The 25,322-nt window shown below is 49.8% G+C and overlaps 1 protein-coding gene across 4 annotated transcripts in view; it reads left to right on the forward strand.

Moving 5' to 3' along the window:
* Nucleotides 1-1,905: 1,905 nt before the first annotated feature.
* The window catches only part of ZBTB7C (zinc finger and BTB domain containing 7C), a 355,735-nt gene continuing 332,318 nt past the window's right edge, over nt 1,906-25,322 (forward strand). For all 4 annotated transcript variants that reach the window (XM_073898237.1, XM_073898236.1, XM_073898239.1 and 1 more), the window contains exon 1: nt 1,906-2,103. The gene's annotated coding sequence lies outside the window, so the exon portion shown is untranslated. The remainder of the gene's footprint in view (nt 2,104-25,322) is intronic.

Below are 25,322 nucleotides of genomic sequence, written 5' to 3' on the forward strand. Positions count from 1 at the left end.
CCTAGATGTCTATGAGCCTTTGAACGGTTTGGATAAGGTCGTTGCTCAAACTGTTGAATGAATGACATTTACTTACTAGGAAAAGTCAGGCCTCTCTAGCAAATGAAACGCGATATACACAACCCTATGGTCCAGATTCCCCTTTCATGTTTGTACCTACCTGTCTACTATCACATCGTATTCCAGAGTGTTTCCCTTGTCTTTACTGTCCCAACGTGGTGCCTTACAATGTGCATTTATTACACGAATGAATGAAACGATAAAAAATGCCAACGAGCGACACTAGGAAGAAGTGCCAAGCAAAAGGTCCACAAATTTATTTTTGTGACTTCTGTTAAGGATGCCATCGAGTATCGCCAACGTTAAAGGCCATTACCCAGACGGCAGGCGCAGGCGGCAGCCCCACTGCTCTTTCATTAGTCAATGGTCAGAACAGGGACGGGGAGGTAGGGATTCGCTTTCTCGCCTGTCCTGGACGCCCCACGCGGCTAAAGAAAGCTCAGCCCCAACGCTCAGCCCCAGCAGGAGTTTGGGGACCGCAAACTTCCCCGCGTCTGATGGAGGAGCCCCTGAGAGAACCCGCTAACATCCGAGGGTAGTCGCGCCAGGGCGGGCAAGGGTTCCGACGTTTGCCAAGAGCGCAGAGGGGTGAGTTGCAAAAACGTAGAGAGAAAAGCCAGTCCCTGTGTGCCCCGGCCTGCTGGTGGGCCAGAACGTCTGCCCGAGCGTGGCCTGGCCTGCAACCGCTCACGCCGTCCCTCCCGGCCCGAGACCCCCCCCGCCCCCCAGCCTCTTCCCCGGGATGGGCCCTTAGCGCTGTCCGTCACCGCTCCGCGCTGCGGTCCCACCTAGACTCTCCGCGGGTACTATAACGGCGGGGGCGGGCTTGGCGGGACGGGGCGGAACCAAGCCCACCCAGGGCCCGCCCCTTGGCTGCGTAGCTGGGTGATTGGATGCTTTGGAAGGCCGCCTTCTAAGGCCGTGCAGGGGAGTGACCGGTGGCGGGGGTCCGGTCCCTGGCGCTCCGGGTGGTGGGTGCGGGGACTCCGCCCGGCGAAGGGTGGGAGACCCCACGTCCAAGAGGTCTCTAGGGCGAGGTTTCCCATGGGGATCTGGGCGCCCTGAAATGCCGCAAGCCCAGTTTCTCGTGTCGGAGAGGTGTCTTTCTGACTCGCTGGAATTCCGAGAGCATTTGGGAAACTTCTCGCTCCCACTCTTTACTCCCTACTTTCGGATGGGAAAGCAGTTGCTGAGTTGTTTTATTTCCTCCCCCAACCGGACTCTGTAAAAATAGCCGTGCTCCGGGGCGAGCGAGCCAAGCTCTGCCGCACCGCTGCCCCGGGCGGGGTGTGGACCTAAAAATACCCAGCGGTCGCGAGCCCGTGCTCCGGGTGCGGGCGGGTCCGGCCGGGCCGCAGAGGGCGTCTGGAGACCGGAGAAACGGCGGCCGCCTGGCCCCTCGCCTCGGCCGGGGCTGTCCCTTTAAATCCTGGAGGAGGCAAAGAGAAAAAAGGAAAGAAAGAAAAAAGCCCCGAGCGGATGGTGGCTCTGCCCGGCCCCCCACTCCGCCCCCGCGCCGGGTCCTGCCAGCCGCCCGCCGCCTCCGCGGGTCCTGGGCGCCCCCCGCCGCGCCGCCCACCGCCACAGTTACTGTCAAAATAGAAATTCCACGGAGCCGGGGAGGAGGTCGGGGCGCAGCAAGTGCAAGTGTGGCAGGCGCGGAGGGGGTGCGGAGGAGGGGGCGGGCGCGCGGAGAGGCGACCGTAGACATCCGGGCCCTTTAACCCCGTGCGCCCCCCGAGCGGGTGGCGCGGGCCGCGCGGGCGCCGGGCGCGGGGCGCGGGGCTGACAGCCGCGGCGCGGGAGGCGGGGCGCGAGGAGGGCGGAGGCGCGGCGCGGGGAGGGAGGAGCTGCCCGCGCGCCCGCCGCCGCCGCTCGACTCCACACCCGCCGGCGCAGCCCCGCCACGAGACTCTGACAGCGCGCGGCCAGCGCTGCTCGGGCGCACAGGCACGGACGGACCGCGGCGGCGGCGGAGGAGGACGCGAGGACCTCGGCCCGGCGCCAAGTGCGGGAGACGCGCGGGGCTGGCGGCGCGCAGAGGTGAGTGGCTTCGCGCGCCGGGCTCGGGCACCGGCTGCGAGGGTCACGGTCTCCCCCGCACCTCCGCTGCCGAGGCGGGTCAGGGGGTCGCGGGGCTCCCGGAGGGTGGCTCCGCATCGCCGACACCGGAAAGCTGTCTCGGGGCTGTTGCTAGGAGGCCGGCGGTCCGCGCGCCCCGGGGCGCCGGCGGGGGCAGGGGCGCCCCCAGCGCGGCGGGCAGGAGGCGGGGGGCTGCGGTGGCTATTCAGGGGCTCCGTGCGGCAGCCATGCAACGGGAGGAGGCGGGAGGAGAAGGGAGGGAGGAGGGGAGAGCCAGCGGAGAGCGAGCCAGCGAGCGGGCGCCGCGCCTCCTGGCTGGCACCGCGGCCCGGAGCGAAGTGGCGCGCGGGGCTGGAGGGGAACTTCTGCGGGCGCGTGCGGCCCCGGGCTCGGCGGCGCCTCGGGGCCCGGACAGGGCGGGCCTGTCGGTAGCCACAGGTGGTTTCTGCCAAAACTTTTACCGCACTTCTGCCGGGAAGGCGCGGGAACAGTTTGGAGAGGGACGGTTTCCCGAGACTTTGGCACCCGCACCTCACACTCTTATCTTGAAGATTAGAAAGGGGGCTGGAAAGTCCGGGATCCCGCATCTCGCGACGCGGCTCACGGGCTTCGTGGCGGTCCCTGCCCGAGGTGGCGCCCTTGCGGGACCTTCAGACTCACGCGGCCGTCCGTTGGGAAGCTGCGGGAAATGGGCTCACGCACACGTTTCCTCCGTACCTCGGGAAAGTTAAGCTGAGGCCAGCCCGATACCTGTCGCCCACACGGGGCAGCGCAGGGTCTCTTCCTAGGAACCGCGCGCGTCTTCGCTCCGGGCGTGCGCATTTCTTGCTCCTTTGAAAATCGAATTGTCTCTGGCCGCTGTGCTGCTTTGTTATTCGGGCTGGTTGTCTGATTTCATTAGGAGGAGAGCTAGGAGGAGCCACAGAAAAGCAGAGCCGCAACGACTCTCCTTTCCTTTGAAACCAGCTGTGGAGGCTGGTACCCAAATCTAGGCTAGGAGGGTCCAGGGACGAGGGGAGCCAGGAGACGGCAGTGGGTGCTTCCTGCCCTGGGAGCTTCACCGGATCTTTTGCAAGGCTACAGCTGGGATTTCTGGGGTCTCTGGGACAGAAAGAAGATGAAGGTGGGAAGGGAACACCCCTCCGAAAAGGAAGATGTGCTGTGGTGTAGTCAGCTCTGGGAGAGCTCTGGGAGAGAGGCTCCAAGAAGTCCAGTGGTTTGGCCCGGTTCCTCATTGGCCTGTTGTCGAATCCAGGGCAGCTAGGTTAGAACCACCCCGGTAGGTCCGTCCTGGGCTGAAAGGAATCTTTATCCCCGGAGTGGGTCTGATCTGATACCCAGCTGGTGCAAGTGTGCACAGAACCGCGAGAGAGTTGGTTGGAAACACTGAGTCCTTCATTCCCCACTGCTCCTGCACCCACTCGCTTCTCCCCCTACCCCACCGAGCACCTGATCAGAAACCGTGCCCTTTGCTTTAAAAAAAAAAAAAAAAGGTCACAGGATTTTGGAGCAGAAAGATGTCCTAGAGATATGAGGAACACTCATTTTACAGATGAGCAGACTCAGGCCCAAGGGAAAGTGACCTGCCACAGTGGTTAGAAACCCCAGGAGAAGAAAAATGACATCAGCCTCCCAGACCAGGGTGGAGAGAGTTCCCTCAGCAAGGCCTCGGAGGGCCTGAGATCAGAAATGCCACCTCACACCCCAAGCCCATCAGGGGCTCATTATCTGGTACTTTCTATGGCCATGCTTGCCAGCTAATGTGGTATATCTCCTGTTCTCTGCCCTTGGCTTTAAAAAAAAAAAAAAAGCACTATCACTGAAGATTCCAATCTGATGCTATTCCAACTTTTCCTGCTCTCTCCTCACCCCAAATTCCTCAAACTCCTTTTGTAACATAATGCAGCTTGATTGGCCAAGATGAGTTTGCAGCTTGTCTCATTGTGAAGCACCCTCTTTCCGTAGGATGCCAGAACTCTGTTTTCCTGGTAATTAGGTTTTACAGATATTTTTGAAAGGGAGCCCAATTCTGGATCAATTACACTTGGACATGAATGTTGTGCTGTTGTGGATACCAAATGAGAAAGATGAGCAATTATCTGGGGGTGTTGGAATAAATGTTGTTATGAGTATTTGACACAGCTATTAGACATCAATGAGTGGGTTTTCAGTAAATGTTTTTTATGCTGTATTTTATTGAGCAAACAAAGTGTCTTAATTAAAAAGAACTGGGAGTTGGCCACTTAGATTTTAGCCACTTGTTTCTTACCAGTGGGTATGGATGGGAAGGGTTTGAATGGTAAACAGAATGATTGTTGAGAGCTCCCCCCCCAAAAAAACCCCAAAATATTCTAGGGCAATGCTCATCCTTCAGTATATACTGTCATAAACAGTCCAGTGGAACCGTGTTCCATCGAAATAGGTCTGGGTGTGGCATATATCGATCTGTATTAGTCAGAAATGACTTGTAAGAGAGAATATTTTGTAAGTTTTATTACTTTCAAGGGCATGCAGTATCAAGAATTCAAGGCTAACTCAATGCCACCAAGTAGAATTCTTCTCCTCTCATGAACAGATAAGAATCGGTGTCTTCACAGCTGTGCTGGGGGCTCTTGTAGAAGAATGCAAGATCTGACATCATCATGACAGTCCAGGGTTACCTTCTGACAGCACCTTTTCACTTTCATCGCATGCTAATGTCATGGCCATCCCCCCGTGGGAGGGAGTTCAGCTCTTTGTCCATCTTACAGATAGGGAAGCTGAGGCAGAGAGAAGAGAGAGGGTGATTCCTATGCTTCATCCTTAACATACTCTGGGCATTCAGCTCAGGGTTTCTTGGGGTGACCCGGGGCAGGGGTAAGAGGTCCCCTAATCATATTGCCCCCAGCCTCTCTCCAGCACTGCTATTACAGAAGGGTGCAGAGGTGTGGTGGGGTTACAGTTATAATTCGTGGGAGGCCACTCTCTCTGATGGGGGCCTGAAGGACTTTGTTCCCCACCCCCACAGTGGGTGAGCAGTTTCCTCCCTCTTATAGCAGGCTGTGGGAACTTGGGGGAGGAGGGACCAGCTGGCTGAGGCTGGGACGGGGGTGTGGGATCTGTGCCTGTGTCAGTCTGAAGGAGTCCAGGCTATTTATAACCCCTCCTCCCCTCCTGGGAAGAAGAGACTCAAGGGTCTGGAACCATCCTCGGTGGTGACTTCTCCCCAGGATGGCCGTGCCCCACTGGAAGAAAACCACCACCCAACTGCATGGTGGGTATTGGTGTGAACCCTGACCTGTGTGGAGGGGTCCTGCAGATCTTCTTGGAACTTCGGCAGCTCTGGGAGTTTTAAGATAGAAGGATTTCCTGGATCCTGTGTGTGCACTTTTTCTCAGGCAAGGCCCTCCATTCGCACAAAATGAGGCACACCCTAGAAATCTTACAGAGCAGAACTTAAGAATCTGCGAAAGTGGGGTTACTTGGCTGTTTTGAGTAGTGATTTTTATGCGAGAAAAGATTCTGAAAGCAACCTATCAGATGTGCTTTCCTCTGACTATAAGCCATGGCGTTGCTGTGTGGTGCAGGCTGGGGAGGTGTGAGACATGCACACAAAGCTCTTCCACCCCTTGCCCACCCCTACTCTGGACCACAGTCCCCCATGGTCCCCCTCGCCTTTGCACTCTTCGACCAACACCTCAGTCCTCTCTGGTCTTCAGATAAATAGTATCTGCCATTCCACTGGTTACAACCTCATCCCTGCAGCTAGGCATATTTTCTCCCTGGGTTGGTGGATGGAAGAATGAGGGTGGGCGGTGGAAGAAGCCGGCAAGGCACTGAGCTTGTCTCTCTGTTTAGCCCCTTGCAGTGAATTAATCCTCCCATCAGAAGCATTTCAGGGGCTTGAGGCAGGTTTTGTCAGGGAGAGAAGACAAGCAGGACGCCTGAGGTGGAGAGGTGGGTGCTGGGCCGCTCCTGGCTGAGGGTGGTGGTGCCTGGTAAGCCTGGCGTGGGCATCGCATGCGGGGGGCTCCTGAGGGTGGGGCTCCTGTGTTGCTCATTGGCACCCTCTTAGCACGCGGCGTGAGCCCTGGGCACGGCAGATGTTGGCTGAGTGAGCACTGGGGGGCACTGGTGGGTGGGTGGACGGTGGTCGGGTTTGCTTTTTCCTTGCCATGGGCAGTGTTTCTTGGTGTCAGGAGGGCGAGGAGGCAGAATCAGAGGGTACATGAGAAGAGAGAGCGTTCACCAGGCATTTTGAGAAGCCCTGGGCCAAACTGATTGGCCGCTCCACCCGGCCAGAGATGCTGGAAGCCAGGGACAGCCATGGAGTCCTTCTTGGAGCATGCAGAGTGAGTCTCCTTTCATGAGGCAGATAGGCCACTCCTTTGCGTATGCTCCTGTGGGCCCTCTGGGGTCTGGCCCCTGCCTGCCTCTCAGACTCCCTCCCCTCCCACGCTCACCTCAGTTGTTCGTTTCATCTAGGGTGCCCTTCCCTCCGATCTTCCCCCAGCTGGCCCCTACCCCTTGTCATTCAGGTCCCAGCAGAGACAGCACCCCGTGTTCTATTCTTCATAGCACCCACCTCTGTCTGGGACATAATCCTGATTTTCCTCTTGTTTGTCACTTGTCTCTCCCACTAGAATGTAAGCTCCAGGAAGGCAGGGACCTTGTCTGTTTCGTTCCCCGCCGTATCCTCAGCCCCAGAATGGTGCCTGTCATGGAGCAGTGCCCGAGGAAACCGACGGTGAGTGGGGTGTGCCCGTGAGTGCCGGTGGTCTGCTGAGATGAACCCGCCAGGGGCCCTGCTCTCGGGGATCTCTTCGGCCAGGAGGCAGAAAGAAAATGTGCCCCTGTGTGCTCTGCCGGTGGTGGGAAGCGTGGATGGCTTTCACTAGGCACAGCCCGGGAAGGCCGTGGTCAGCCGGGGTTAGCCCTGACTCCACAGTGCTGGTTGGTTTGGGCAGAGGTATCTTTTTTTTCCCTGATGCCATGTCAAGAGTCAGGAGCCCTGGCAGCTGACCCACCTCCAGGACTGAAGTTCCTCTAGCTGGCTTGGCTGCCACCTCTCTCTCTGTTTATTTACTTCTTTGGTGAGCGAGCGCTCCAAGCATAATGCCACCCTTGGAGAGTCAGGAACGTTGTGTTTTTCCAGCAGTTCCATTCATTCGCTGCCTCCTCGGAACAGCTGTGGACAGCTGGTTGCCCGTGTGGGTGCTGGGAGGATTTCTCTTCAGGGCCAAGGGGTACGCTCAGCCCGGCAGGAATGGGGGACTTCATTTGTGTTTCACACCCTGCTGCTTTCCAAACCCCACTGAAATGATGCCTGTAAAAACAGATTCTTGAGGAAATTAAAAAACCATTAGCCGTCAGTTTACTGTTTTTCTGATTATAAAAGCCATGAGAGTCATGAGAGAAAATTTGGAAAATAGAGAAATGTGTAAAATTAAACCCCCAAGCTGTGACGACATCCTAATTTTGATGCATTTCCTTCCAGTCTTTTTTCTGCTCCCATCAACACACACACACACACACACAAATCTTCCCTAGTGGGGATGGAGGGAGGGTTTCCGGCACCCCTCAGGTGACATTGATTCTACCTACATGAGTGGTGGCACTTACATACTCCTGCACGTCGTTTTCTGAAATTTTGTAAACCCATGCCATCTCTTAATAAACAGAAGGGCTTCTTCTCTTGGGAGTCTGAGCCATTCCCACTGTGAATCACTGATACTTAGAAGAAAATGTATTTTCCACATCTCTCCACCAGCCAGGAAGATTTCAGTGAGCTTTACCGAATGCAGTTTAAATTAGGAGAGCAGTCCCCTCCTCCAACACGTGGTGAATGTGCTTAGGAAGGTGCCGCTCACTCCTGGCCTTGCTCTGTCACCATGTGAAGAGCTACTGGCTTATGGTGTTGCAGGCTGTCTCCTTACTGAGCATTCTGTCACATTTCCCAAGGCCATCATGGCCTCTAGAAATGTATTTTAATAGATGGGGAGCCTTCCTTCAGGTCATGTTTCCTACTTTAACCATTACATGCCTGCAAAAAACCAAACCCAGAGCCCATTAACTGATCATTCCTTGACCTAAAAATAAGAACAGCAGGAGAATCTTGAGAAATATGAACCCAGATCCCTGGTTTAGTGTGTTTAGGGCATGGATGTTTGGAGGCAACCTTTGCTCCTTCAGGAGCCCAGGGGCTTTGTTGCCATCACCGCCATGTTCCCAGGGCCTACGAGAATGGGCGCTGCACATTGGGTGCTCAGGAAATATTTTGCTGAATGAAGGGAATGCAGAATCCTTCCTGTGGGAGGAGAGACTTAGGCCTGCACATGTCAAGGCTTCTTTGGGAGTGAGTTTGGCTGGGAAGGGAGCTCAGGGCCTGGGGATGAAGGGGTGTGGAAGATCATCACATCCTGGGAAGCAGGAAAGGGCAACATGAGAAGCAGTTCTCTGACTTACTAGTTTTGGTGGGTTTTTGGAGGAAGTGATGTTTAGATGGAGTCTTGATATGAGGGGCTGGAGGTGTTTAATTCCCTGGAGACAAGAAGTAGAGGGCACCCAGGCAGGAGAGTGAATTATATGGAGCCTCAGAATTGAGACCTCAAGAAGTTAAGCGATGGTGAGGAGCATGGGTTTTAGAACTGATGAAATCTGAACCCTCTGGCTTGGCCGCTTTCCTGTGGTCCCCTTGGACATGTTGCTGAACCTCTCAAAGCTTGAGTTTCCTCATCTAGAAAACAGTGACCACCAACTTCTTGAGGTGGATGGGAAAACAAGAGGACGTGATATACCCAAAGCCCTCAGCACGACTCCCAACAAAGACAGGCATGCATCCATGAAAGGCACTGTTGCCATGTGCTCTGTGAATTCTACTTCTACCCGGAAGGGAGGAGGCATGAATGAGGAGCAGGGCCCCCAAACATCCAAGACTGCCTTCTTCTCTCCTCCTCCTCCCCCCCAAGTTACTACCATACTTCGGGGGATAAAAATCCAGTCCACAGGAAAGATAGCTGTGGGGAAGCCACCACTCATGGAGGTAGAATCAATGTCGCCTGAGGGGTGCTGGAAACCCTCCCTCCATCCCCCCTAGGGAAGGGGAGAAACACCTGCAGAAATCACCCTGAGGGTTTAGAGGCTTGTTCTAGACATCGGGGGAGCACATTACCCCTTAACTCCTAGGCATGGGTGGGTCTTTAGACTAGAGACTGGCCGCACAGAGAATGGCACATGGGGTAGCTCAGTTTTGCTGATTGGGAGCTAAATAGGTAAGACCATCTGACCTGGGGCAGCGCATCCTGGTAAAAATATAGTGCGAGTCATCTATGTAATTTTAAGTTTCCCAGCAGCCACATTTAAAAAAAGTAAAAGGAAACAGAAGTTAAAAGGAAAAAGGAAGTGCCTTTAATTTAACCCAATATATCCAAACTCTTACCATTTCTATAGGTGCCGCATTTCAGGTGTGTGGCCGTCCCCTGGGTCAGCCCAGTCAGCCCTTGGCCTGGGCCGGGAGGGCCAGCCCGGGGAGGCTGGTGTTACCTCGTGTGGGGGCTTGCACCCTGCAGGGAAGGCAGCTGGGCCTCTGGGCAGGAACACATGAAAGCAAGTATGTTAGGGAGGAAGCGAAGGCTTATGAGTCCTGGCTTTTGTCCCGGCCCAGTGGTGGGTGTGTTGTGTATTCCTGAGGGAGCCCTCCCACCTTCATGGGCCTCGGTTTCCCCATCTGCAAAATGAGCTTGCAATTCCTCTAAGACCCATTCGGGCTCTTGTGTTCTCTTTCCTAAGAGAAAGGCAAGGAGAACAAATTTAGCCACTTCCTAAGTTGGAAGAGGGTGGAGGTGGGGCTTGGAGAGAAAGTGAGGGCAACAGAGAGGATGCCCAGGCTCCATGTTTCCAAGTATCTCATAGAAAGTTCTATCTGGACAATTTAGAGAGACATGTAAGCCTCTCTAGCAATGCCAATATCCAGTCGCCACCATTAAGTTGCCTTTATCTAAGAGTATGTTTTGGGGATAGAGGTGGCTGGGTGTGAACTATTATTTTTAAAAAGTGACATGTTTTCATTGTCTTTAAGTTCTGAAGCATCTTCTTATTCCTGGGTCATCCCAGATGGCCTTGAATGGCAGCCATAAGAGAGGGGAGGGTCCCGCAGGAAATATTAGAACAAAAAAGGAAATATTTCAGCTCTGTCATAAATGGGTACTTGGCCTGTCCAGAGAGGATGTGGGAAGAGGGAGGAAAAAGGCAGCAGGTGTGTTTGGAGGGAAGGGTGTGTCTGCAAATGTATTTTAAGCGCCTGAAGTGAGACGCATTGGTTTTATTGCTCTCTGCTGAGGAGGGATTTGAGGTTTTTATCTCCCTGCCACAGACTCCGATGCGGTGGGTGGGGCACTCTCTCTCTCCTTTTAAAGGACCGGCTCTTCTTTTTTAAATTAGATTGTCACCAAGTGACTAGGTGTATCTACCTGAGGACCTCCTACTCCCCCAGGGGGAAAGGGCCTGCCCTCTCTAAGAGCTGGTCCAAACACCTGAATTCACAGAGGAGGAGACTGAGGGTCAGAGAGGCCCCAGAAGTCTCAGGCCGCAGCAGCCATGGCCTCCTTTCTGCCACGCAAGGGTGCCTCCCAAGATTTCGTCTCCTCCATGGTTTACAGATGACTCAACAGGCTGCCTTGAACCATTTTTTTAAAATGAGGATTTCTCTTTTATGTTTTCCTAAACTAGATTTTTTATTACTTTTCCACACATTGTTTGCTTTGAATTTTTAATTTAATTTTTTCGAATAGGTCAATACTTACATGGTTTAACATTCAAAAGGTACAAAAGGGTATTCAAAATGAAACATCTTTCTCTCTCCTCATCTCTTGGTTCCCTTAGTTTGAGTCAACCACTGTCACTGGTTTCTTCAGTGTAAAAATATGTTATGAATATACAGGAAAATATGTATACACACGTATATGTATATATACACGTATGTATGTAGGTTTGAAATTTTTTACCCAAATGGAAGCATACTATACCCACTACATTTCACTTTACATTTTCCACACAACACTAAATCTTGGGGACATCTGACTATCTGACTATAAAGAACTTCTTTATTCTTTTTTGCTTGTTTGTTTTAACTATGTAGATTCCATTGTATGGGTATTCCTTGACTTAGTTAACCAGCCCCTTATCCGTAGATATTTTGGTTGTTTCCAGTCTTTTGCTAATCTAATACTCTTGGTTTTTACCTGATGATTTTTTTTTTTATGAAAGCAATCCTTGAGTTTTCTGACTTTAGACAAACTGATAGCGTTCTAAGTTTGCTGATTTATCGTTTGCAAGATGCTTGAAAGAGTAAAATTGCTAATTGTTTAAGGGTTAAGAGTAGAATAAATAATTTTTGCATTGAACTTTCTGGAAAATGAATCATAAGGTCAACATTCATTCATTAAACCAGTGTTTCTTGAGTTCCCACTATGTGCTGGGCACTGGGCTCTGGGCCAGGCCATTGGTGGGGTGGGGGGAGCAAAGAGGAAAGGGCATGCAGGATGGCCCTCACATTTGTGCAGGGAGTGGGGAGGGGTGCATTTGGGGGTGACTTCGATAGGAGAAGAGGACAGTTAATGCAGCATTGGGGGCAGCCTTGATGAAGGAACATAGAAGTCACAGAGGGAATGTTGGGCTCTTTGACTTGGGGGTGGGGGTACAGAGGGCCAGGGAGGGGGCTCTGGGCTGCCCGGCTGTGTGTGAGCAGTGAGCTTGTGGCACCATGTTCTTGCTTTCTCTCAGCTGCCTCTCTCAGTCACTGCCCATCTGTTCAGATTCCAGAGCCCATATTCTTTCCACTGCACTTAAATGGACACCGAGTTTCCTGGAGATTATTCAGGGAGAGAGGAACAGCCTGTGCAAAGGAATGGTGGTAGTACCAACATGACCTGGGTCATGCTCATTGAAGAAGTAGCTCCTCATCAGGAAGGCCCACGTAGGAAGCAGGAGGAAATACATTTGGTTAAGGGGGTCAGACTTGGAGAATTGAGTGCAGCAAATCTTAAGTGCCAAGCTGTTTATCCCCTCTGTTCAGTTTACTTTGTGTTGTTTTTTTTTTCCCCCTCAATTCTGGTATATTTCTGGTGATGTCATACTGTTGATTTTTGCATTAAATGATAAGAATTTAGGAAGAAATAATCCACATCATACCAACTATTAAAAACATGTATTTCAGTCTGGAACCAAACTGGGATGATTTTTATTCATTGACCAATGTCTCTTTCCTATGGCATTTTAGGAAACTGCGTTTGGAGCTACTTAAATCACTGTTGTAAAAATGCAACTACCAGCGCATAGGAATACCAGGTCACTAAAATCCCAGACGTGTGCCTTTATCCGCGTTTTAGAATTCCATAGATGGATGATCCCATATTTCAACTTCTATGAGAACCAACTTGCTCACGACCTTGTGGTTCATGGTCAAGGATGAGAATTCCTCTTTTGTTATACTCATTTCTCTGTGTGATGTGGGCCAAACAATATGTGTTGTTGGGGTGAGGCATGGACAGGGACGGAAGAAAGGGTTTGGGGGCTGTTGAATCCTGTGTCATGGTTAGGTTTTAAGATGTGCTGGAAAGATTCAAGGACCCCATTCCAAGGCCCAAGTTTGCATAAGCTTCCCCTAGTGGATTTATATCCATCTTTGTAATCTCAAGGTTTCTCTGTCCTAGTACTAATTTACACATAAATACAAACCACTTGAACAGCAACAAAAAAAGCCTGCCTGTTATTTTTCTGAAAGGTAGGAATCTGTGCCTTAATGAAATATTAGTAGATTCAAAGCTCACCGGATGAGCTGATGTCCATCTCAGGCTCCTTGCTTCAACTCTGCAAAATACAGAAAGCTCCCCAAGGGAAGGAAATGCTTTTCTGGCTAACTTCTGATGTTAGATGTGCCTGTGTCCATTTTGCAAATCATCTCCTAACTGAGATTGTAGCGGGCTTCCAAAAACTCAGAAATTGTGTGCACAAGCTGGGTGGCACAGATGACAAAGCCCGGGGTCGGGGTGGGGGTCCAAAATCCCAGTCACTGTCCTGCCAGCCTCCGGAAAATCGCTAAGTGCGTGCTTGCCTTTGTCTACCTGGAGCCCTGGATATTTTCCTAAACTGCTTTTGAGGGGGGTGGAGGTGGGGAGAAAGGTGGTAAAAGTGAATTATTTGATAAAATATCTCTGCTTACATTATAGAAAACTAAATCACACTATGTTCTCTCTTCGTGGCTTTGCCAGAAATTTCTCATGACAGATTCTGATGCACCAGACTGAGCCACCTCGCTGAGTGGCACGTATTTGCAGAAGTCATTAAAAGCCATTGTTTAACTAAAGGCTTTTCTTTTTCTTCCTTATAATTTTCAAGACCCTGCATTTGCACAGACCTGACTCAGCAACATTCTATTTTGGGAATTTGTTACCTCTTCTCAGATTCTGGCCTGCGGTTCCCGAGTTTTCTGCTCTTTGCTCAGGAATGGCTATTGCCTAGATTTTGGCTCTGGGTCTGAAGGAGTCTGTCCCATCACAAAAGGACACATCTTTGTCCTCCGACTCTGCCCCAGCCACTGGGGTACCTGGGTAACCTAGTTCCCCTTCCTACCCGCCTCATGCACAAACTAACATTTTCACCATTGTAAATTGTTACATTCCCTGGGAAAGTAGCCATTTGACAGAGTGGTAAAGCCTTTGAATAGGACAGACAGACAGATAGACAGACAGACACACACACACCCCTTTTCCCCTTCCCTCTCTCCCTTCTTCCCTCCTTAAACAGGATCATAGGTGGTAAACACCCAGTATAGTGGCTGTCACAGAGCCCAGAACTTAATAAATATTACCAACTACTATGAATAATATAATATCATGTTCAAAAGGAAAGTGTAGCCCCAAGTTCCTTTGTGGTCACGCTTGAGAATCAGAAAGCTCTCTTAGCCTAGTGACCCATTCTATTGTTTTTTTATACTCCATCCATACACACACAGCACATTAAGAGTCTGTTCATTCTTGGGATGTGTGTGAAATTCCAATTCCTGTCAGGAGAATTTATGTGTGGTTTTAGAGGGGATAATCGACCAGTTAGTATGTGCGCACGGATTTTATACACATACACGTTGCCGTTTACAGCACACATTATAACATCTTCAGTCTCTGCCAAGAATGTGTATTTCTTAGCCCTGTGCATTTGCATATTATGGGTTCATAATTTCAAATAGCTGTAAAGATCTCTAAAGAAAAATGTAGTCACTGTACTCTGATGTTCTAAATCTCAGTGTAGTAGTAGAACTTGGCTAATTTTTGCCCTTGGTAATGTACCAACCCTATAATTTTTATACGCAAGCGTGCACGCGTGCGCGCACACATACACACACACCCCTACACACCTACCGACCTCTGACTTTACCCTATTTCTAAGCAAAGATTTACTGGCTGGGAACTGAGTTATGCTGCCTATCCTCCGGACTTCATTACCTTCCCAAAATATATCATACACATGGCACAGTGTACTGTGGTCTTATTACAGATGATTACAAAGAAAGATTTGTCAAAATAAATGAACCTGCTGCATCTGATCTTTTCCTGGTTTGGGTACCTTGCTTCCCATCCTCACCCTCCCTCGCCCCCCGTGGCTTTAGTCATCCGCCATGCCTCTGGTGTAGCTGAGCTCTCTGATAAGCGGAGAGCTCATCACAAATTGCTCTTTCAAGCTAACATTGCCAGAAAATCCAGCCACCCACACCCCGCCCTCTAATCAATCATTAGGGAACTTGCCATTGGCATCGCTTGATTTGACCAAACAAAATAGAGCAGCAGGAAGAAAAGAAACTTAGATCTTTTCAAGGTCTTCCAGGTATAAGTCTCCTGAATTTTAAAAATGGTCCAATGGGAGATTTTCTTTTTGAAGTTCAGAAAAAAAGGATGCCAACTTGAAGTCTGTTCTATCCCATTTAATTGTAGGGAGTATTAAATAGCAGAACCACAAAACTCTTCAAATGTGGTGGGTGCAGGGGAAATGCTGTCCAAATCCACAGGTGCATGGTGAACCTTGGGATCGCCGGTGCCCGGACCTGGCCAGGGCTGGGAAGGGGTTCCAGTGGCTTCTTCATTGTGTGGTCTGTTTTGTTCATTTGATGTTCCATCAGAAAGTAAATGCTGCAAAGAGTGCTCTGAAGATTGGGAACCGTATGCCCTTCTGGGTATCTGGGAGGGTCCCCACTTCCTGAGGCAAAGGAATAGCATTTTCCGGCTGCCCAAGTGGTAGCCAGATGCCCCTAATTGCTGACCTCGGGATGCTTATGATCATTTTGCTGCCTCTCTGCTTCTGCCCTTTGTGCTTATTTTTACTTAGGAGCATTTGCTTTAGCCCTGTGTGTATATGTGTGTGTATATATGTGATCATCTTGAAGATGTCCTGACCAAAGTTCTTTAGTTTTGATTCAGAGTTTAAATGCAGAAGAATCAAATAAAATCTTTACATTAAAAATTAGTCCACCCAGCGTGGAGCCCACTGCAGGGCCTGAACTCATGACCCTGAGATTGAGATCTGAGTTAAAATCAAGAGTCGGACACTTAACCGACTGAGCCACCCCGGTGCCCCTAAAGATTATTTTTAACTGCTTTATCAAGGTATAATTTATATGCCATAGAATTTGGTTTGTGTTTAGGTTTACAACTCAGTGGTTAATTTTTAACAACATATATATTAAATGAATATGCATATGTCAGGAAAGGGGGGTGTCAGTGAGGCAGAGACTTGGGAGGGAGAAAAAATGGGAAAGGATTCTTTATGTCCTATGCAGCCCACCCAGGTGTGTTCTCTCAGTCCACCTTCCATGCAGAAGGGAGCCCTGTGGGCAGGAGGTGGGGTGGTCAGAGCAGGCCCCTGGGCCAGTGGGGGACAGACTCTAGGGAGGCACCCCCTGATTGCACAGGATCCTGCCCTGGCAGGTGGGGCTCTTCAGCTCTCAGACAACAACAGTTCCTCCCTGGTCATGCACAATTCACAAAGGCCAAGGTATTGTCACATCAAAAGCACATTCATTAGCACATTTGGCCAGAACCGTTTCCTGTTCTCGCTAACAGACTGTGCTGGAGTGGATTTCTGAGGTCATCCAGGCCCATTGCCCTATATACACACAACCGAATATGGCCCCTGGAGCTCAAGTAAGTGGCCCAGGGCACTCATTGTTCAGTGGTGGGGCTGAGGACTGGGACTAGATCCTGGCTGCCTGCCCATGTAGGCCAATGGCAGGGACCTCTCATTGCTGCCCTGCCTGGATGGCCTCATGTGGGCACAGAAGTGGGCAGAAGGGCAGCATGGAGATCCCCAAAGGCCCATGCATCTCCTTACAAGGGTCTGGTGGAGCAGCTCCAGAGCCCAGCCCCAGAGCTGCCTTTTGCTTCTTTCTAAGACGTTCTCAGTAAGGACACTGCACTCTCCCAGTCTGATTTTCAAGCAGTTCTCATCAACTAGCAGTCCTGAGAGGAGTGGAGATCAAGTGAAGAACCCCTAACTTAGACCTTCACTCCAAAAGCAGCAATCCTTTGATTATACCTGACAACTCCAAGCAGGAAATTAGGCCAAACAGAGAAACACTGCCATAGTTCACACTTGGACTTCTGTGCAGAAACCACTATTTAAAATCCTGGTTGCATTCCTTGGTGTGTGTGTGTGTGTGTGTGTGTGTGTGTGTGTGTGTGTGTGTATGTGAAAAGTTCGGAAAAAGCTATATTTTGGGATTAAAAAAGGAGCATTTCATCTTGAAGAGTTCAAAGCTTTGAAAAAAAAAAAGGTTAGAGAAGAAACCAATTGTATGTAGATATAAGTACTTATTAGACACCCAATGTATGGTGGGAAGGGAAGATCTTATGCTCTGAAAGGGGAACAGCCTTCCCTCTGATCCAACGGCTCATCATAGGGAATTCTCCCTGCTGGGATGCTTACTTAGAAGGCCTTTTCTTTTAGCCTTTGCCAGCTGGTGTGGAGCAGAAAGCCAACTAATGGGGCAGAAAGCCAAGCTCTTCCTTGTGCTGAGAGCCAGAGGGGGAGAAGTAGGTAGATGGCCTACGCTGAACATAGGAGCCAAGGCGTGACAGTAAAGCAGTGGCAGTTACAGCCGGGATAACTGAATGCTTGAGCCAGTAGGAACTAGAGGAGCAAGAAGACAGGAGTGATTCTCTAAATGGGGTCCTTGGACCAGCAACATCAGCATCTCCTGGGAACTTGGGAGAAATGCAAATTATCAGGCCCTACCCCACTGAGCCACCCTGAACCAGAAACTCTGGGGATGGGCCGAGTGAGCTGCAGTGTAGTGAGCCTTCCTGAAGATTCAGATGAGCTCCCAAGTTCTAATTATGTTATGTTAGGCTATGATCCATTGATAACAGATGGGGGTCAGAGTATTGATTATTGTTTTTGTGAATATGGTAATTCGTTAACTCATGTCTGGTCAATTTAATAAAAGAATTTTTAGTATCCTATAGAATATATAGGTGGCTAAATTGCATATCAAAAACCCAATGAATTGACACTACATCAAAGACTAATGATGTAATGTATGGTGATTAATATAACAATAAAAAATTAAAAAAAAACAATGAATTGGGTATTATAAAGTTGGCATTGAACCGCACAGGTTTGAACTGTGCAGGTCTACTTATATGCTAGATTTTTTTCGATAAATATAGTACAGTACTGTAAAGATTTTTTTTAATGATTTTCTTGATGACATCTCCTTTTCTCTAGCTGACTTTATCATTATTTTTACAAAATACAGTATATAATACATATAACATACAAAATCTGTGATTATTAACTATATTATTGGTAAGGCTTCTGGTCAACAGTAGACTATTAGTAAAGCTTTTGCAGAATTAAAATTTACAGGTGGGTTTTTGACTGCATGGGGCATTGGCACCTGTGATATTGCATTGTTCAAGAGTCTACTGTACTTTGCATTATAACATGTGAAGCCTAAAATATTTCCATGCATTCCTTTTTTTTAATGAAAGATTTTATTTATTTGAGAGAGAGAGAAAGAGAGAGAGAGAATGAATGAGCAGTGAGGAAGGGCAGAGGCAGAGGGAGAAGCAGACTCCCCACCGAGCAGGGGGCCCGATGCGGGGCTCAATCCCAGGACCCTGGGACCATGACCTGAGCCGAAGGCAGACGCTTAACCGACTGAGCCACCCAGGTGCCCCTTTCCATGCATTCTTAATGAAGTCTTATTCCAGGTGCTTCAAAAAACAAAACAAAAAGTAAAAATCCAGCTAACTACACTCAGCGCCTAACAGAGGTCTTGCGAATCAGACCGACTTACTCTAACTCCTGACTCTACCTCTGGCCAGCAGTGGGAAGCTGAGCAGGTTATTTAAGATTTGTGAGCCCTCATTTTTTTTTTGGTTGAAAATTACCTGCTTTCTGGAGTTCTTGAGAATAAATGAAATGGAGAGGCACCACCGAGGCCAAGTTCAGCTCAGAGCCTCTGCCTGGCAGGCCCGGACAGAGAGCTTCCCTTCCCTCGGGGGGACTGGCTCCGTTCCGAGGGCACCGGCCATGATGCCGTGGTAGTTTCCCCCAGAGAACCATGGTTTTGCTTGTCCGGAATGGAGCACTAGCGTTGGAGGGGATTTTGGGGAGTCAGGCCTCTCGCTTCATTATACAGACGAAGAAATGGAAATGCGGAGGTTTGGAGCGTAGCACGAGTTACTCGCAGAGAGGCCCAGGGCCCAGTTCTGCTGGAGCCCAGCTCTGTGGCCTTCTTGCTCACACCGTCTATCCATTTGTCCTCACACTTTTCACCCGGTACCACATGCAGGTGAATGTGAGAACCAGAGAAAGGCACCTTTGTTCGTGCAAAGGCCTCTGGACAGAGGAGGAGCCCGAGGGGCGGCCGGCTCTTAACAGTCTTATGTGCCTCGGATTTCCTGGGCCTCCAGAGGGGTTAAGAGGCTGTCCCTTTTGGAGATGGGCATATGCCCGGCCTAGCCATGGCCTACCCAGGGCCAGCCGACCTTGGAGCTGGTGGAGCACAGGCCTTACTCCACCAGCAGAAAAGTGGAAGGTCCAAAAGGGCAGGCCCTGGGTGCGGGGAGGGGCTTGGGATTTATTCTGAATATGAAACTGTTGGAAGAGTTTAAGCAGGTGAGTGATAGGCTGTGATTACAAGTTTTATTTGTTTTATTTTTTTATTTTTATTTTTTAGATTTTATGTATTTATTTGACAGAGGGAGACACAGTGAGAGAGGGAACACAAGCCTGGGGGCGGGGGAGTGGGAGAGGGAGATGCAGGCTTCCCGCTGAGCAGGAAGCCCCATGCAGGGCTCCATCCCAGGACCCTGGAATCATGACCTGAGCCGAAGGCAGACGCTTAACGACTGAGCCACCCAGGTGCCCCTGATTACAAGTTTTAAACAACCACCAGGAGTTATAAAATACTGGCCTCTAAGGTTTACCTCTGGGACCCTGACTGGGATGGGGGGGCGCTTTTACTTTGCGTTTTATTCTTTACTCTTTGTTGCTGTGTGCCTTATTTTGACCATGTCTTACTTTCATTCTGTGTGCGAGTGTGTGGGGGAAAAAAAAAACTAATTAAAGTTGGAGCGCTTTTCTAGACCAAAGAAAAATAAATTCTGTGGAGAGTATGTAGTACTTTGGAAAAAAATGATCAAAGTAAATTGCTCAACAAAAGAAGACACTGTTTTTTGGTATGATGCCATTTTGATAGAAATGTATCTATCTGTAGGAAAAGTCTGGAATAATGAATATTAAAATAGTATGAAGATTAAAGTTTTCTTGTTCTGCCTATCTGCGTTTTCCAGTTTTTCTAGTATGAACATAAATTACTTTTGTAGTTAGAAAAAAAAATTATTGGGGCACCTGGGTGGCTCAGTCAGTTAAGCGTCGGCCTTCCGCTCAGGTCCTGATCCCAGGGTCCTGGGGTCAGCCCTGCTTCCCTCAGCAGGGAGCCTGCTTCGGGCTCCCTCCTCAGCAGGGAGCCTGCTTCTCCCTCTGCCTGCCGCCCCCCACCCCCAGCTTGTGCTCTCTCTCTCTCTCTCTCTCTTTCCGTCAAATAAATAAATAAAATATTTTTTAAGAAAAGAAAATAAAAAAAAATTATTGATTTTAATTAAAACAGAAAAGAGCTCCGGTATCTTTGGACAACCCAGCGGACTCTCTTTAATAAGGGCTCCCAATCCAGCCCTTGCTCCCTCCTGTGGAAGTCCACAGTTTCATGTAACATCAGTGATGGGATCTTTACACTAAAAATGTTTTTCTGTTGGAATTCTTCTGACTCCAGCTCATTAAGCATAGGGCATACCCCCATATGGAGAAGAGACTCTCGACTAGAGACCTGCAAATCAATAAATGTATCCATTTATTCACTCATTTCGTCATTCATACACGAATCTGTATCAAGGGCCTTCTGTGTGTCAGGTCCCGTGCTGGGCTCTGCAGATTCAATAGTGCATTAAGGAGTGTGGTTTCTTGCTTTTCTTCTGAGCTCTCTCCTTTTTCGTGTGGATCCCGTTCTTCGATTCTCATTAGGAGAGAGCCTCACTGTACTTGAATGTGACTCCAGCAGGCGTCTCCAGCAGGGTTTGGACTTCGGGTGGCCTGGAAGGAGGTGAGGCTGTGAGCCCACTCGGGGGAATAGCCAAAGGTATTTTGACCCTCACTACTGTTTATTGATTTTTCCTAAGACAGGCCCAAGGCTAAGTGCTCACACATATTTTTAATCTTTGCAATAATCTTTTAGATGTGAGAAAATCCAGCATCAGGAGTAAAGGACCTTGCTCAGGATCATACAGCTAGGAAGCCCCAGAATCAGGGGTCGAATCTACTACATCTTTTCATCTGAGTCCCAGTGTCCCATCTTGCTCTTCTACGACTTGATCTACCGAGGAGGTCTGGGCTCTCATGTGCTTGTAAGGTCCTCAGGCAGGCCCACCACACACACACACACACACACGCATGCACGCACGCCCACGCCCACAGAGAAACAGTTAAAGGGAATGGGCATCACTCTATGAATACATGACAAAGTGCGCTTTTGCAGCATGCAGAATTAACCTGTTCCTGCCAGCCTCAAGCCTGCACATCAGTTCAGACTGACGGGTGATTATTTCGAAAGCGTGATGACTCAGACAGGGTTGGACTAAAGTGCAACTTGGTCCAAAAAAAGACTGGAGGCAGGGGGAGGCCAAACGAGTCCTGTAAACAAGATGAGAGAGTGCAGGGCTTGAATTCTAGGAGAACATAGTTTCAAGTACCCACCTGCACCTCCAAGCAATCCTTTATCCCTGCTTGCTCTAGATCAGTCATCCCAAGTACTTCCATGAGAGATGGAATAAGTTGCCCAAATGTCCTTCCTCCAGCCACAACTTCTATGATACCAGTATTTGTCCATCTACGTAAGATATTTTCAAATCTGTTGGTGAAAGCCAGCTTCTCTTATGGATTTCCCAGTATAGAAAAGAAAGCAATACAAGCCCTGCTCTATTTTATAAACACCTAAAAAAATCAGCAACGGTTTGTTCTGCTCTTTCTATGTGCCCAACGTATTGCTAGGTGCCGTGGGGAAGTCTGGGACAAGACAGGATACCTGACCTTAAGAAATATATTCCCTCATTGGGGAGAAGACGTGAATGTCCGTTGAAACAAGATGAAAAAAATACAAGACAACATCGAAATCAGGTGGCAAATGGGTAAAATCGGTGTTCAGGAGGGGGACAGCCATGAGGGTGGGATGTTGAGGGCAGCTCTGGGGCTGGGGTGGGTTTTGAAGTGTGGCTGGGATTTTGATTGGAAGGAGGAAACAGTCTTATGCCACAAGCCCGCACAGCTAATTAGGCCCGCGTAGGGCATGCAAGCCGTGCTTTCTTTCTCCCTTTGTCAAATGGTGCCGTTTATGATAGCACGCTATTGGCTGGCATGCCACTTCTGACCAGGTCACCCTGCTTGCTGGCATCCCGGACATGGGGGCCCAGGCCCGTGGTCTTTTCCTGCTGCCCCTCCCTCTCCGGCCCATCTCCCTGCTTGTCTCTCTGGCTTAAGGGAAGGTGGAGGCAGAGACAAGAAGGTCAGACCCGATTGTTCTGCAGCTTCCCGAGGTTCAGGCCAGAGATTCAGTGGAGGAGGCAGCTGGGCGTAGAGCGATACTACAGTGAGACCTGAGAGCCAACTGTAGATTTCAGATGACCAAGTTTTCCAGCTGTCTCCATTACAACTGCCTCTTGGGAATAAAGCCCATTCATTTTGAGCATCTTTTAAAACGGAGGCAGGCTTGGTGGCTTGATGCAATACATTTCATACAGGTCTCCTCCTCTCTAACCTAACCAGTGGGTCTTCCTGGAATGCTGTTTGGGTCACCTTACCTTTCTACCAAAAGACCTCCAATGAGTACAGATTTCTGTCCTCCCAATTCACTCTTGACCAAGCTCTTGAGTCTCATCATCTCTACATCTTTGCATACCCTGGCCCCAGCTACTTTGCCATCCCTGAACATGACAGGGTGTTTCATGATAGCCTGTCAACCCGGACTGTACGTGAATGCTGCTCCAGTAGCTTCTTTACTAACTTCTCCTCTAGTAAAACCCAGCTTATCTTTTAAAATTCGCCATACATGCCTCCCACTCCAAGAAGTCTTCCTGGATCATCCCCACAGAACTAATTGCTCCCACAGTCCTGTGGGCCGAGAAAGGAGGGAGAGGATGGAGAAGGTACATGCTGGGCATCTGGGGGCACTTAGAAGGTTTGGCAAAGAGAGGCTTCAGAGAGGTGTGGGAGACTTGAGTGTGTGTGTGGAGGGGTGTTTCTGTGGGTTATCACGTGCTGTCTGATGACATTCAGAGCAAGACAAGACTGGAATCCCCTTTCCGTTATTGTAGGTTGCCGGACTCTGCATGTTGACTAGAGTCCTCACCGAGACTGGGTGATGTGGGGCCCTGGATTTATTCAGGTTACCGATTGCATTATCCCAGCACATCTACACCAAGACATTATTTCATCATCCTACATTCAAGGTTCTTTTGTATATTTCCTGCTCTTCTATGACCTGGGTTTTCCAGAACAGCTCTGATTTGTGGTTTGGAAAATATGGGGACTGTGGGTACACCCAGCCTCTGCAGCTTAGATTGCATTCCCCTCTGTGGTAGGCATCCGTGCTCCTCTGTTCGCCTCCACTGCGCTAGCTAGGGTAAACACTTGTCGAACGGTTGGGAGGAATGGAGCTTGGAGTCCAGGTTCACCTGGATGTCGGGTTGGCACATGTTCTTCCCCTGTGGAATCTCAGCATCTGTCCTCTGCTTTTCCCTCCATCTCCTCTTTCCACCTTTCAATGTCCAGCCCAGAAGATTCTTGCTATTGGTGGTGGTGGTGGGGGGGGGCAGGGCTTGATCAAGCCTGCCAGTACTGATTGTCCACAGGGGGATGGAGGAGCCCTCTCCATCAGAATTCAGCCACAGTATGTTAACCAGAGAGAAACAGCCTCTGCTTAGGAGACACCCCTTCCTGATTGCATCAGACAGGGGCTGGGATGGCAGGAATAATGGGCAAGGAGTTCAGAAACAGAGAGGGCTAGGTCTCTAAGCTCCCTGCCTCCCTGTCAGGCAGCGTATGAATCTGTGACTCAACCGCAAGGGGTTAAAAAGAGTACATCTGTGGGGGCTGATTGGGAAAGGAGAGTGTCTCCTCCTCATGGAATCAGGGTAGCTGAAAGGCCACTCTGAGGGGGCTCTGTAGAGACACATGGACCATGTTTTCTGCCCCTCTGGCTGCCTGCAGCACAGCCGTGTGGGCTGGCGAGGAGCGAGGAGCAAGCTGTGAGCAGCGCTGTGCATGTTTGAAACCGCAAATCACGACTCTGCAAATATCGAGGGTTTCCTGTGTATTTCTGAACTGCTAGCTGGAAGAGGTTAAAGGGACTTTTTGTATGCTTCAGTTGCTTCTATATGTATGTCCGTCTCTGCTTCTGCTTCCCACTCCAAAGGGTAAGTGTTTTCTGGGCCAGCCTGCCTCTGTGTAGGGCATATTTTACCCCCTTCACAAAAGCGTGTGCATTTGGAATTGTAATAGGGGGTGATTTTGTATGGGGCCATCCATCCTCTCTGGCTGTACCCCAAGGTGAGATCTGTCATTGCTGGGCTGTGCAAAACCAGTTGGCCAGGACAGGCACTGAAACCCTGACCCTAGCTCCTCATCCTTGTGTTCTAATTCACGACCCCATCAGCCTCCGTAGAGGTTGCTGGGGGCTTCCTGACTGCCACACAGTACAGAGCAGTGGGGGTATTACTGGGGCCTAGGAATGTCTCAAAAGCCTACAAAAATACTTGAGACCCCAAAAGAAAACTATGAACTCCAAATTGCAAAGAGATCTGCAAACCACAAAGTAGTAAAATGGAGTAAAATGTCTACAAAATATAATATGACATCTGCGGCAACCCACCTCAGATCCGTGATAATTGAAGCACCCCTACTCAGCGAAGGATGTGGGTACATTTGGTATGGCAGCTGGGGTGTGAGGTTATATCCAGCACCATGACTTACCATCCAACTGTGTCTTCTGCCACATCTTTCTCAATTCCTTTCCCAGTTTCCTGACCGTACCCTCTAGTTTCCATTGGAGTCTCTCCTGGGGGTGTGGCAACAGGGAGCAGGGGCAGTGGTCTTATTTCCCCCTGCTAAAGCCTCCCCCATGGTGTTTTCAGTCTCCCAGTTCCTGGTGTGGGGGGGAACTCAGGGGACAGTCTGGCTGGTACCAGTGCAGGCTGAACTGGCCAAAGCACACTTACTTCTTCAGTCAGAGACAATGGAGGAGATGCGTTCTACCATATCAGAGGCTATGGGTGGGCTCATCCTGGGTCGGGGGTAGACCAAGCTAACCCTTATCAAGCCTTGTTTCCTATTTCTATCCTTCTTTCCTTTACTTTCCTCTTTGCAGCAGTTCCCAAATCTGGATTCAACCATCTGAGTATCTTTGACTTCATCTCATTGGCTCCACTTCCATTGTTACTGCTCGTGTTTCAATCACAAGATCATGCAAGAAGGACTGAGGACACAAACGGATCCCTCCTCCCCACTAGTTCTGACCCCTAGGATTATTCAGCCCCCAGGATTATCTCTCTAAAACCTGAATTTAAAGTCCAGCCCCTGCGTCACAGCATGAGACCTTTTTT

This window comes from Callorhinus ursinus, unplaced genomic scaffold, assembly GCF_003265705.2.
Source record: "Callorhinus ursinus isolate GAN/ISIS: 27379988/994484 unplaced genomic scaffold, GSC_fseal_2.0 scaffold11, whole genome shotgun sequence".
Classification (NCBI taxonomy): domain Eukaryota; kingdom Metazoa; phylum Chordata; class Mammalia; order Carnivora; family Otariidae; genus Callorhinus; species Callorhinus ursinus.